The sequence below is a fragment of the Lepidochelys kempii genome, chromosome 7 (assembly GCF_965140265.1).
Source record: "Lepidochelys kempii isolate rLepKem1 chromosome 7, rLepKem1.hap2, whole genome shotgun sequence".
In the NCBI taxonomy this organism is placed as follows: Eukaryota; Metazoa; Chordata; order Testudines; family Cheloniidae; genus Lepidochelys; species Lepidochelys kempii.
Window position 1 is genome coordinate 85,440,509 of NC_133262.1, and position 10,555 is coordinate 85,451,063.

Sequence of the window (10,555 nt, forward strand, 5' to 3'; positions counted from 1 at the left end):
TCTTGTTCCTCCCCAACTCTTTCCACCAGCTGACGGGTGCTGTGTTGAAGATGGAAATTAACACTTTTTCTTCTGTTCATGAAAGTTTTGAGGGTGGCTTCTCATTTCATTCTTTCCAGCCTGACTTCCGGAACAATTTCTAGTAAATTACTAAACACCAAACAATATTTTCTTAGAAATTGACTGTGAAGTTTTAGAGATTTGGAATGCACGGTGCAGTCAAAGCTGAGTTGGTTGCCAATTCTTTTACCTTTCTACAGACTGGAAATAATGCCTGCCCAGGACTTGTCTTCTGTGCTGCAGCCATGCAAACTGGGGTGTCATTAGGTGTCAACGTTGTTGGTAATCTGTAGAGAGAAAACTGAAGTATCCAAATTGAGATAGGCCACATTCATCACAAGAATAACAAGCAGTCTTCCCGAGTTTCTCCCATGGGAATCCTTCACTTCCTGGGGAGGGCCCCTAAAGGTCTCTATATTTCTCCCACTCTGTACCATCCTGCCTTGAATATTGGGTTCCCCACTCTTGGGCAACTGGACTGCAGTCCTTATGGATCCCAACAGCAACAACTTTTCTAAAATTAGGAGGTGGGGTTCCTGCAGAGAAGATGCAAGATACCACCGTTCCCCTAGGCCTGAGGGAACTACCTCAGTACTACAGCAATCCCAGATCTTGTTTACCCAGGGAGTGAGAATCAGATTGGAAATTGAACCAACTCTTTGCTACAGAAAGTGAAATAAAAACAAATGTACTAGTGCAAGGTGAAGGTAACAGGGAATGCCAAAGCTAAGGTTCTTCTAGAAATATTACCTTATTTATATATTCAACATATAAAATATTTTGATTACTGTTTAGGCTGTTAAATATATATATAAGGCCAAATGAAGCGTGATGCTTCTTGTGGAGGTGGATTACCAGGAGCGCTCCAGCTGCAGAGTCCAGGAGCTCTAAGTGCCTTGCCAGTGTGGACGGGTCGTGAGTTAGGGCGCCTGGGGCTGTTTTAATGCGCTCTAACTTGCAAGTGTAGCCAAGCCCTTGGTCAAGAGTGTCCCCCATTGGGACTTTGCCCCAAGCGGGGTATGCCCTGCTCGCTTGGCTTTAAGCCATGTGTGTCATGCATCAGGCCGATGCCAATCAGCGATCTGCACGATAGCTGCCTTAAGCTTCTGGGAGAAGGCAAAGGACAGATGCCGGATCTGTAAGAACTTTTGCCCACGGACTCAGAAAGAGCAGGATATCCACTTGAGGGAGTTATTGATGGAGGCTGCTCTTCATCTGGTGTCAGAACCCTACACTGAGGCACCTACGCCCAGCACTTTTGGCCTCGGCACAGGGCGCACCGCTGGCACTGGACTTGGCCCAGCACCGCTCTGTCTCACCAGAGCCGAAGAAGAAGCTCAAGAAACGAAGCCCCTCGGCACTGAAGGACAGAGGCGCATCAGGCAAAGGACCTCTGTCAGGCCATGCACCTGCTACAGACAGTCACAGGGGTACCGCAGAGGTTGAACCCACCAGCCCCGCCAAGGACCCAGTCCACACCCCAGACAGTGGCAAGGGTTCCCAGCCTATGATGAGGCCCGCAGTGCCCGAAACGGTCTCGGCGGCCAAGGAGATAGGCCAACTGACTCCGCAGGTGTCACACCAGGTGACCAACACATCTCCGCTTGTGGCACCAAAGGGGAAGGCCACCAGGGTGCTGCAGCATAGACTGGCAAAACACCCCAGTTCGCCGGATCACAGACGCAAGTCCCCCTTGCTGTGGCCTCAGGACCCAGCACCGCATCCTAGCTTGCCAGCCGGACAGCCAAGATCTCCATTGAGATCCCCTCCTACTAGGCAGGGGACTAGACTCATGGCACCGCCCCTGGTACCAACGACTGTCTGGCCATAGGTTGCCTAGACACCCTCTCCCAGAAGGTCTCCTCATCATCGGTCCCCATCCTGGAGGTCTCGCTCGTGGTCTCAACGTCGGTCACGCTTCCCCCAGTACTGCTCCTCCAGCAGGCGGCACTATTCCCCGTCGCCCCGCCATTCACCTACCAGAGTCAGTAGGCAGACTCAGTTCTTGATAGCCCCACTGTGGTTACCGGAGGGGCAGTGGTCAGGTTCAGTGGTGGCCCGCGGAGTCCTCCAAATGGCCTGGGATGTGACAGACTTGGCTATCAGGGTGGTCCTGTCAGCGGTAGCCATGTGACACAGCTCCTGGCTGCAGGCTTCTTGGCTGTCTCAGGAGATGCAGACCACAATACAGGACCTGCCATTTGAAGGTTCAGGGCTCTTTTCTGAGCTAACTGACTCTAGGCTCCATGGGCTCAAGGACTCCTGAGCCACCCTCCATTCCCTGGGTCTGCACACCCCGCAGCAGTCCAGGAAGCCATTCCTCCACCTCCACCTCCTCCCCCCACACAGTCTAAGTCCTGGGGGGCTCCCAGGTCTGGCCCCTACAGAGGAAGAACAAGGACAAAGGGCCTAAGAGATGCTACCAGTCCTCTTCCTGTCTGGCTGCTCAACTTGACCCTCCCAGAAGTCAGGGAGGCCAGAAGCAGTCACTTTGAGGGTGCGCTCGAGGATGGCGCTGCAGCCAATGTACTGGATTCAACCCTCCCTTTCCTCAATCACTTCCGTCCTTTCCAGTCGGCCTGGTCCTGTGTCACCTCGGACCGCTGGGTGCTAGATACCATTTATTCGGGCTACACCCTGCAGTTTACAGTCAACCACCCCTCCCACCCCCCTTCCCCGTCCCTCTTAAGGGACCCTTTTCACAAGCAACTCCTCGTTCAGGAGGTTGAAAACCTCCTTTGCCTGGGGGCTGTGGAAAAGGTTCCTCAGAACATGGAAGGCAGAGGATTCTACTCCTGCTACTTCCTAATTCCAAAGGCAAAAGGGGACCTCAGACCCATCCTAGACCTGCGTCGCCTCAGCGAGTCACTCCAGAAGTTGAAGTTCCACGTGGTCATCCTGGCCTCCATTGTCACTTCCCTGGATCTGGGAGACTGGTATGCTGCTCTCATTTTAAAGGACGCTTACTTCCATATTTCCATCATCTGATGCTACATCTGACGGCCTGGCTGCTGAGGGGCTAAACTCGCAGGAGCAGCAGTGCTCGACTGAGGTTCAGCGCGTCCTGTTGGGAAGTAGGAAGCCCTCCACCAGAGCGACTTACCTGGCAAAGTGGAAACGGTTCACCTGCTGGATCGTGGACAAAGGTGTCCATCCCGAATGGGCTTCTCTGGATCTTATTCTGGACTAACTCCTGAATCTCAAGCTCCAGGGCTTGTCCCTTTCATCCATCAAGGTCCATCTAGTGGCCATCTCAGCCTTCCACCCACCCTTTGAGGGCAGGTTGGTTTTTGCTCAGGACATCATAGCCAGATTCCTTAAGGGCCTAGACCACCTCTACCCAAAAGTCAGAGATCCAGTCCTGCCGTGGGATTTGAATCTGGGGCTGACGCAGCTCACGGGTCCCCCTTTGAGTCTCTGGCTTTTTGCTCCCTCCTTCTCCTTTCCTGGAAGGTCGCGTTCCTAGTTGCAGTGATGTCGGCCTGCCGAGTACCCGAAATTCAGGCACTCCTCTTGGAGCCGCCATACACAGTCTTCTACAAGGACAAGGTCCAGCTCAGACCAGGCCCAGCATTTCTTTCCGAAGTCATCTCTCAGTTTCATTCGAGTCAGGACATTTACTTACCAGTCTTCTTTCCAAAGCTGCATAAATCGGAGGAGGAGCATAGGTTACATGCCTTGGACGTCCAGAGGGCTCTGGCCTTCTATATTGACAGAACCAGGCTGTTCCATAAGTTGATACAATTATTCGTCACCGTGGCCGACAGGACGAAAGGTTGCCCTGTATCCACTCAAAGAATTTCTTCTTGGATCACGGCCTACATTCACTTCTGCTATGACCAAACGAAAGTGCCACCTCTGGCGATCATCACCGCCCACTGTACCAGAGCGCAGGCCTCCTCGGCAGCTTTTCTGGCCCAGGTGTCTATTCAGGACATCTGCAGAGCAGCCACCTGGTCATCTGTCCATACCTTTATGTCCCACTATGCGTTAACCCAGCAGGCCTGGGACAATGCTGGCTTCGGTAGGGCAGTACTGCAAGCTGCTAAGCTGTGAACTCTGAGCCTACCTAGAATGGAATTGACATGAGCAAGGACTCAAAGAAGAAAAAAAGGTTATCTACCTTTCGCAACTGTTGTTCTTCGAGATGTGTTGCTCATGTCCATTCCATTTTCCACCCTCCTACCCCTCGTTGGAGTTACCAGCAAGAAGGAACTGAGAGGGTGCAGGGTTGGCAATGCCTGATATACTGTTGCATGGGAGTGTAACTCCAGGGGTGCCATAGCCAGCACTATGGATACCGTTAAGGTAGAAATGTCCTACAACTGCGCACGTGGGCAAGTGCACACCTAAAATGGAATGGACATGAGCAACACTTCTCGAAGAACAACAGTTACGAAAGGTAGGTAACCGTTTTTTCTACTTTGAAAAGCGATTCTGTAAAAATGCCATTGTGGGGTTCCATCCTTATTGTGTCTCAGTGATTACCAAATGTGCTCAATTAACAAGTAAAAAAGATGTTTTTCTATCTGCCAGTCCTGAAAACTCAATCTGGGTCTGATATTTAGACTGGGTTCTTTCTATCTGAAGAGTAATAACCTTAAGGTTCTTGCTGGCCAAATTAGGTCCTATGCAACTCTAGTGTCTTCAGATTATACTCTTATTTACCTCTGTACAACCCTTTTGCCTTGCAAACAAATCTGCTGAGGTTACACAAGATAGAATAGGATCAGGTTCACTCCAACTTAGCTGTGTTATGTCTGCAATGCTAACAGGAGGAAAAAGAATCACATGTATTTTTGTCATTGAGGTAAGCAGATCTGACTCTGAATACACAAAGGACCCAAAGTGATTTATCAGAAGGTGTCACTTTTATACAGCCACTTCTCAGAGTAAAAAACAAACCTTTAATTTTTGCATTTCTTTACATATTTTGACACAAAAAATAACCTTAACATTGCTTTTATATAGTTATTTTGTACTTAAAGTGCAAACTTACTCTGGCAAGGGACAACGCAAAAAAATCGCCCTTCTTACTCAGCCAATCTGCTCCCTGCATTTATTCAGTCATAGCTGCTGATTTTGGTAACTAAAATTTTATTTTTCTCCTTTTAACTCCTGAGCACCCTGCAGATTCACCACAGGTTTAGGGAACTGGATAATCATGTAAATCATCACCAGAACTGTTAACTAAGTTCCGATTGCAGGACCTTTATTGAGTATCATGTACAAGCCAAAGAAGTCCAGCTTGGCTTTTATATCCTATGTTTCATTTACAGAGCTGGCAGTTAGAAAAAATATCTTTTTTTATTTGTATACTGAGCACATTTGACTTGGAAATAGTGAGCAAGAAAAGAAAGCCCTACAACAAGTCATGTTTCATAGAAGAACCACATTGTAATAAATATTGAGTTAGACTATTAGCTAAGTGCCTGTGCAGTTGTTGTACAAAAATGGAAATCTGGTTATTAATGTTAGAAATATTCAATACAACTCTAAAAGAGGATGACCAGGGATGACATTTATGTCTGGCTATTCACTAGGTCTTGGAAGAATGTGGTATACTTTAAAGAATATGTAATTATGCAGAATGTCATGGACTGGAGTATGGCTTAGTATCATCCTCACCTCATGCTGGCCCACAGTTATCCACACCTTTTTAAAAAGTCACTACATTACTAAAGGACATGTTAGTGTGATAACAAACCACAAGCCTAGTACCAATTCAGAAACTGATTTGTAATCACATGACCAATGGGTACATCTAGAGGAAATTGCTGAATGCATGCTGAAATCAAGCTAAAACTGGTACATTTACAGGCTTTGGAATATATCTGCAGGGGATTGCTGAACATCTGTACAAATTTTAATAGCTGTGAAAACTGCACAGTTCTCTAACTGCATTTAGTGGCAGCATTGATGGTTTACAGGGTTTGGTCCAGACCTCAGTCAGAAAGACTGCGACCAAAATGCAAGGTAGAAACTGAGGGTTAAATGGGGTATCCTCAGGCTTGTGAATTAGGCATCACCCACATTGTATGGAAGAAAATTGGATTTACTCTGTTTTTTTTCTTTTAGAAAAGAAAATTACTCAACTGCCAAGCGCCAGCTCAGTGCAATTTAGATCAGACAGATCACAAATCCTTGAAAGTCATGTTTTATGACCGGCAGTTTATCAGCCTGTTCACAAGGCTTAGGTTTGGCAGCTCTGCACAACCCTAGGTGAATGCAGCTTATTCTGCAAAGTGGGTTTCTGGTGGTCTAGGCCCTTAAGGAATGTGTCCCCATGATGCTATCTGTGTAATTCCAAGTTGGCCACTTGACAACATCATGTGTAAAATGAGTGGACTGGTGCAGGGGATGTCTGTCTCCTCTTCAGCTTTCACTCTGGTGGCCATTGCAGTGGAAAGGTACGTGTCCACAGTACTCTCGTTCTAGCCATTTGCCTGCTGAAAACAGAGCAAGGTTTTGCAAAAAGAAAAGGAGTACTAGTGGCACCTTAGAGACTAACCAATTTATTTGAGCATGAGCTTTCGTAAGCTACAGCTCACTTCATCGGATGCATAGAGCAAGGTTTGTGGTCATTTCAGTCCTGTTTCTCTGGGGAGCCGCATCTGGTGGCAGGATACTGCATCTTCACGGTACCTGTTTTCCTCCCCTAGAACATACAGGCTGAGTGCTGTTTGTGTTCCATCAGTCCCTCACCCCATTCACTTGGGATCCAGGAGATACAATAGAAAATGTGTGTGATGGTGGAGAGAGAAAGAAAATAGAAGAGGAAGACAAAAAGGAAAGAAGAGATTCAGGCCTACCATATATTGGCATGTAAGTCCAAGATGTGTGCAATCGGCAGCCGGGAAGCTAGAAAGGTAACTGTCATGGATCCACAGGATTGGTGCTATGGCTCCAGCTTTGGAAGGAACATTCTCTGGTAGGAACCCTTCAGTGTGCCAGCCCCCCTAGGTGCCTCACTCTTCCTCCAAGGTGAGCCACACAGCTTCACTACCTCCTTAGGCGGGACCTCTGGTCTTTCAGCACCCCCGCTTCACACTGTGAACTCCACTCAGCAAGTCCAACAAGGAAAGACCATGAGGGAGACTTGCACAATCCTTAGGGAGCACCTTCTCCATCAGCATTTGCAGTAACACTCAGCTAGCATTATAAAACGGAACAGTTTATTAGTCAACTGGAACACAGCATAGGAAGTCCTTGGTTAGCACAGAGAGAAGAAAATTACAGCAGAGTCCATCCTGGTCAGCACAGAATCCAAAGTCCTGTCCTTCTGACCTCCATTCGTCCCAGTTCACATGTGTCCTTGACTCCTCCAGCAGCCAATCCTTAACCGCTCTCCCGACACCTCCCCAGTCCTTTGTTCTCCAGCAGGACAAACACTGCTTGGCTTCCTGCAGAGAGATGCGCCATCCATGATTGTTGGTTGCTAGATATCAAAGTCCCAGTGATTGGATTTGCCATTGTCTTCTCAAAAGCTCCATTGATATGGAGCCTAAACCCCAGACAGCTGGGCACCATTCATAGCTGAGTCTTTGCAGAGAGCAAACCACCCTTTCTATCCCCTGGACAACACTACAGCACATAGGGGAAACTGAGGCACACATAGGATTCCTTTAAAATGGCAAAAATTCATATTTCATCACAGTAGCCATGTAAATAAAGTGTGGTAACATGTTAGGACAGAAGAGGTCCATGCCTACATAATGGTTGTAGGTCATCATAAAAAGTGAACTGCCTTTCTTCTACTATAGGTATGGAATTCAGTTCTCAATGGTATTGGTAGAAAGCATATGGATTGTCCTCCTACTTTCTCTGAAATTGTATAAATAGCTCCCAGTGAGTAACACAGAGCTCTGTGTGAGAGAGTTTGAGATACAGTTCTGACATAGCTCATTACTCAGACTAACATTTCCCAGTGAGCGGCTAACAAAAGGCACAATAATACTCACCCCTAAAATAAAATGGATTCTCTCATCTGTATTTTTTAAATGCAGCAAAATCTGTGACTCAGCAACTGAAAACTGATGTTGTGACTCAAAAAACATCCTTCTATCTGTGGCAGATGTTTTATTCTGTTAGAGCTCAGATGGAGGGCAAACAGCATCCCAACAGAATGTTACCCATTAAAGCAAACCAGGTGTTTAAACATGTTCAAAATTAAGTAAGACAAAATATGTTACAATGCCTTTGATCTTTAGGTGGATGAGTGGGTGCAAGAAAGAGGTTGTGGGAAATGCATAAAAGACTTGATCTATCAATAGTGTTAGTTTAGCTGAAGAGACAAAGAACACTTGCCTGACAAACAGAGCCAGCAAGGAGTTTCAGTTAGATATGTTCAGCTCCCTTCCTTTAGAAAATACAAGTGTGGAGGTCCTCTAGGTGCTTCTCTGTAATTACAATTTTTGGCCCCAGCTACACTGCAGTTACAGTTGTTTTAAGATACCCATTATAGCACAGCTGTGTCCTGAACTTTTAGCTAACTGTGTTCTAAAGACCATTTATGTTAACCCTTAATGTGACTATAAGACTGTTAGGTCTGATCCACACTTACAAAAGCATGCCACATTACAAAACACTTGTGACACAGCTGTGTGGGTAAATGGTTTCCCCAACACAGCTGTGATTGTATTACAGTCCAGGCCTTGGTGTCTGAGATACAATCTGAAAAATGTTGTAACATCACTTTTTCTGGACAACAGATTACATTGTGTTAATAAACAAAGTCCTTTCCTCTTTGTGTCAGTAACCATTGGAAAGGCAATATCTAAAATGCCCCGATACCAGATGTAGGAAATACCGAGGATGGGTTCCTTGTGCCACAGCTGAATGCTCTCTGCAAATGAATCCATTAGTGGGCATGTCCTGCCTTCAGTGCAGGGGACTGGACTACATGACCTCTTGAGATCCCTTCCAGCCCAACACTTCTATGATTTTATGTAGCCTTTCTGTGCCATACAAGGTATAGTATCCTCTGCTGGTCAATGTGTGCAGAGTAGGGGCTCGTCTACACTAAAAAAAGAATTTGTGCAAACAGTTGTCTGCCATGGGTAAGGGAGTCTGTTATGGCACTTTATTTCACATATGGGCAGAAAAAACATTTATAATCTCTTTTAGGAACCATGTTATCACATTGGCCATTCAGTTGAGGAAAGAATGTGTTATAACATAGATACCCCCAAGCATAGCAGACAAATGAATGCTCACAAGATTACGTAGTGTTGGTAGGCTGAAAAATATCAGTTTATATTTTTCTTGTCCATCCCTTCTTCATTATTATGGGTAAGACGAGACAATGCATCTGCCAACATTCTTATTTAGATAGGTGCGACCTAGATCATCTTTCCTTTTTCCAGTCAGTTTCCTGATTGAGAGATCTATCTTTACAGAACATAGGAAAACCCAAATGTTCATCACTGAGTTTTTTGCTTTTTTCCTCCAAATTGCCATCATCACATTATGTCACATGGTAATGTTAGAACACACATTGATGTCACCTTGTAGTGTCACCACACTTTGTCAGCTAGGATTCTGAGAACCAAAAATTAGAAGAATCTTCCAGTTCTCCTCTTTCAAGATGGCACCTATATGAAAAAGCAGACATAGGAACACCATGAGATCATCCCTTACAGCAACTGATCGCTACAGCATCTTTCTGCCCAGACCAGTGTGAGTGGAAAATTCTGACTTGGCAGTGTTCAGTATTCACTTTACAGGATCATAAATGACTGTGCAATGGGCAAGGTAAGGGAGAATCAGGTCCAGACTGCTTAAAATATTTCAAAAAATCATGCATATAATAGAAAATGTACCGCTGATTCTAGGCGAGGCTACAGGGAACTTCAGCACCTTGTTCAGTGTGCTGATTCCTAAAACATCAATGCCCATTTAAAACATTTCATTGCATGATATTTTAGGCCATGTAAAGGAATAAAACATCAAACTTTTTGTTTTAAAAAAATCACTTTTTTTTAACGAGTCATATTACATCATCTTTGTTTTCATTACATTCCATAAGCAATTTGCACTTGTAAATGTCAAAAGGGAGAGATTGAACCATGAATTGCTGGGGGTGGAGGTTCCACTAAATCAATTAACTGTAATTTCTTTGTTTTTTTCTTGGGTTTATATTTTTTCACGGTGACATGTGAATATAGCCCTGCTCTTTAATACTCAATAGGAGTTTATTTGTGATCCAGGTCAGTACATTCACATACACTATGACATCAGCCTGTGTTGTAAGACCTAATCACTACAGCATCCTTCCGCTAAACTTCTCACTCTTCTGTATTGTGCAATGACTTAGCTCCACAATGCAGGCTGATGTCTGACGATGAGAAAAATGACTCATCAAGTAAACTGCATCTTGTACAATTATTGGTTTGAAATCATTTTTGCTCCAGTATGAATGTACCTCTTTACAGGGACAGAAGTCAGGATGGGAGGACTCAAATCTTGATCTTCTGCATGAAAAGTCAGAAAAGGC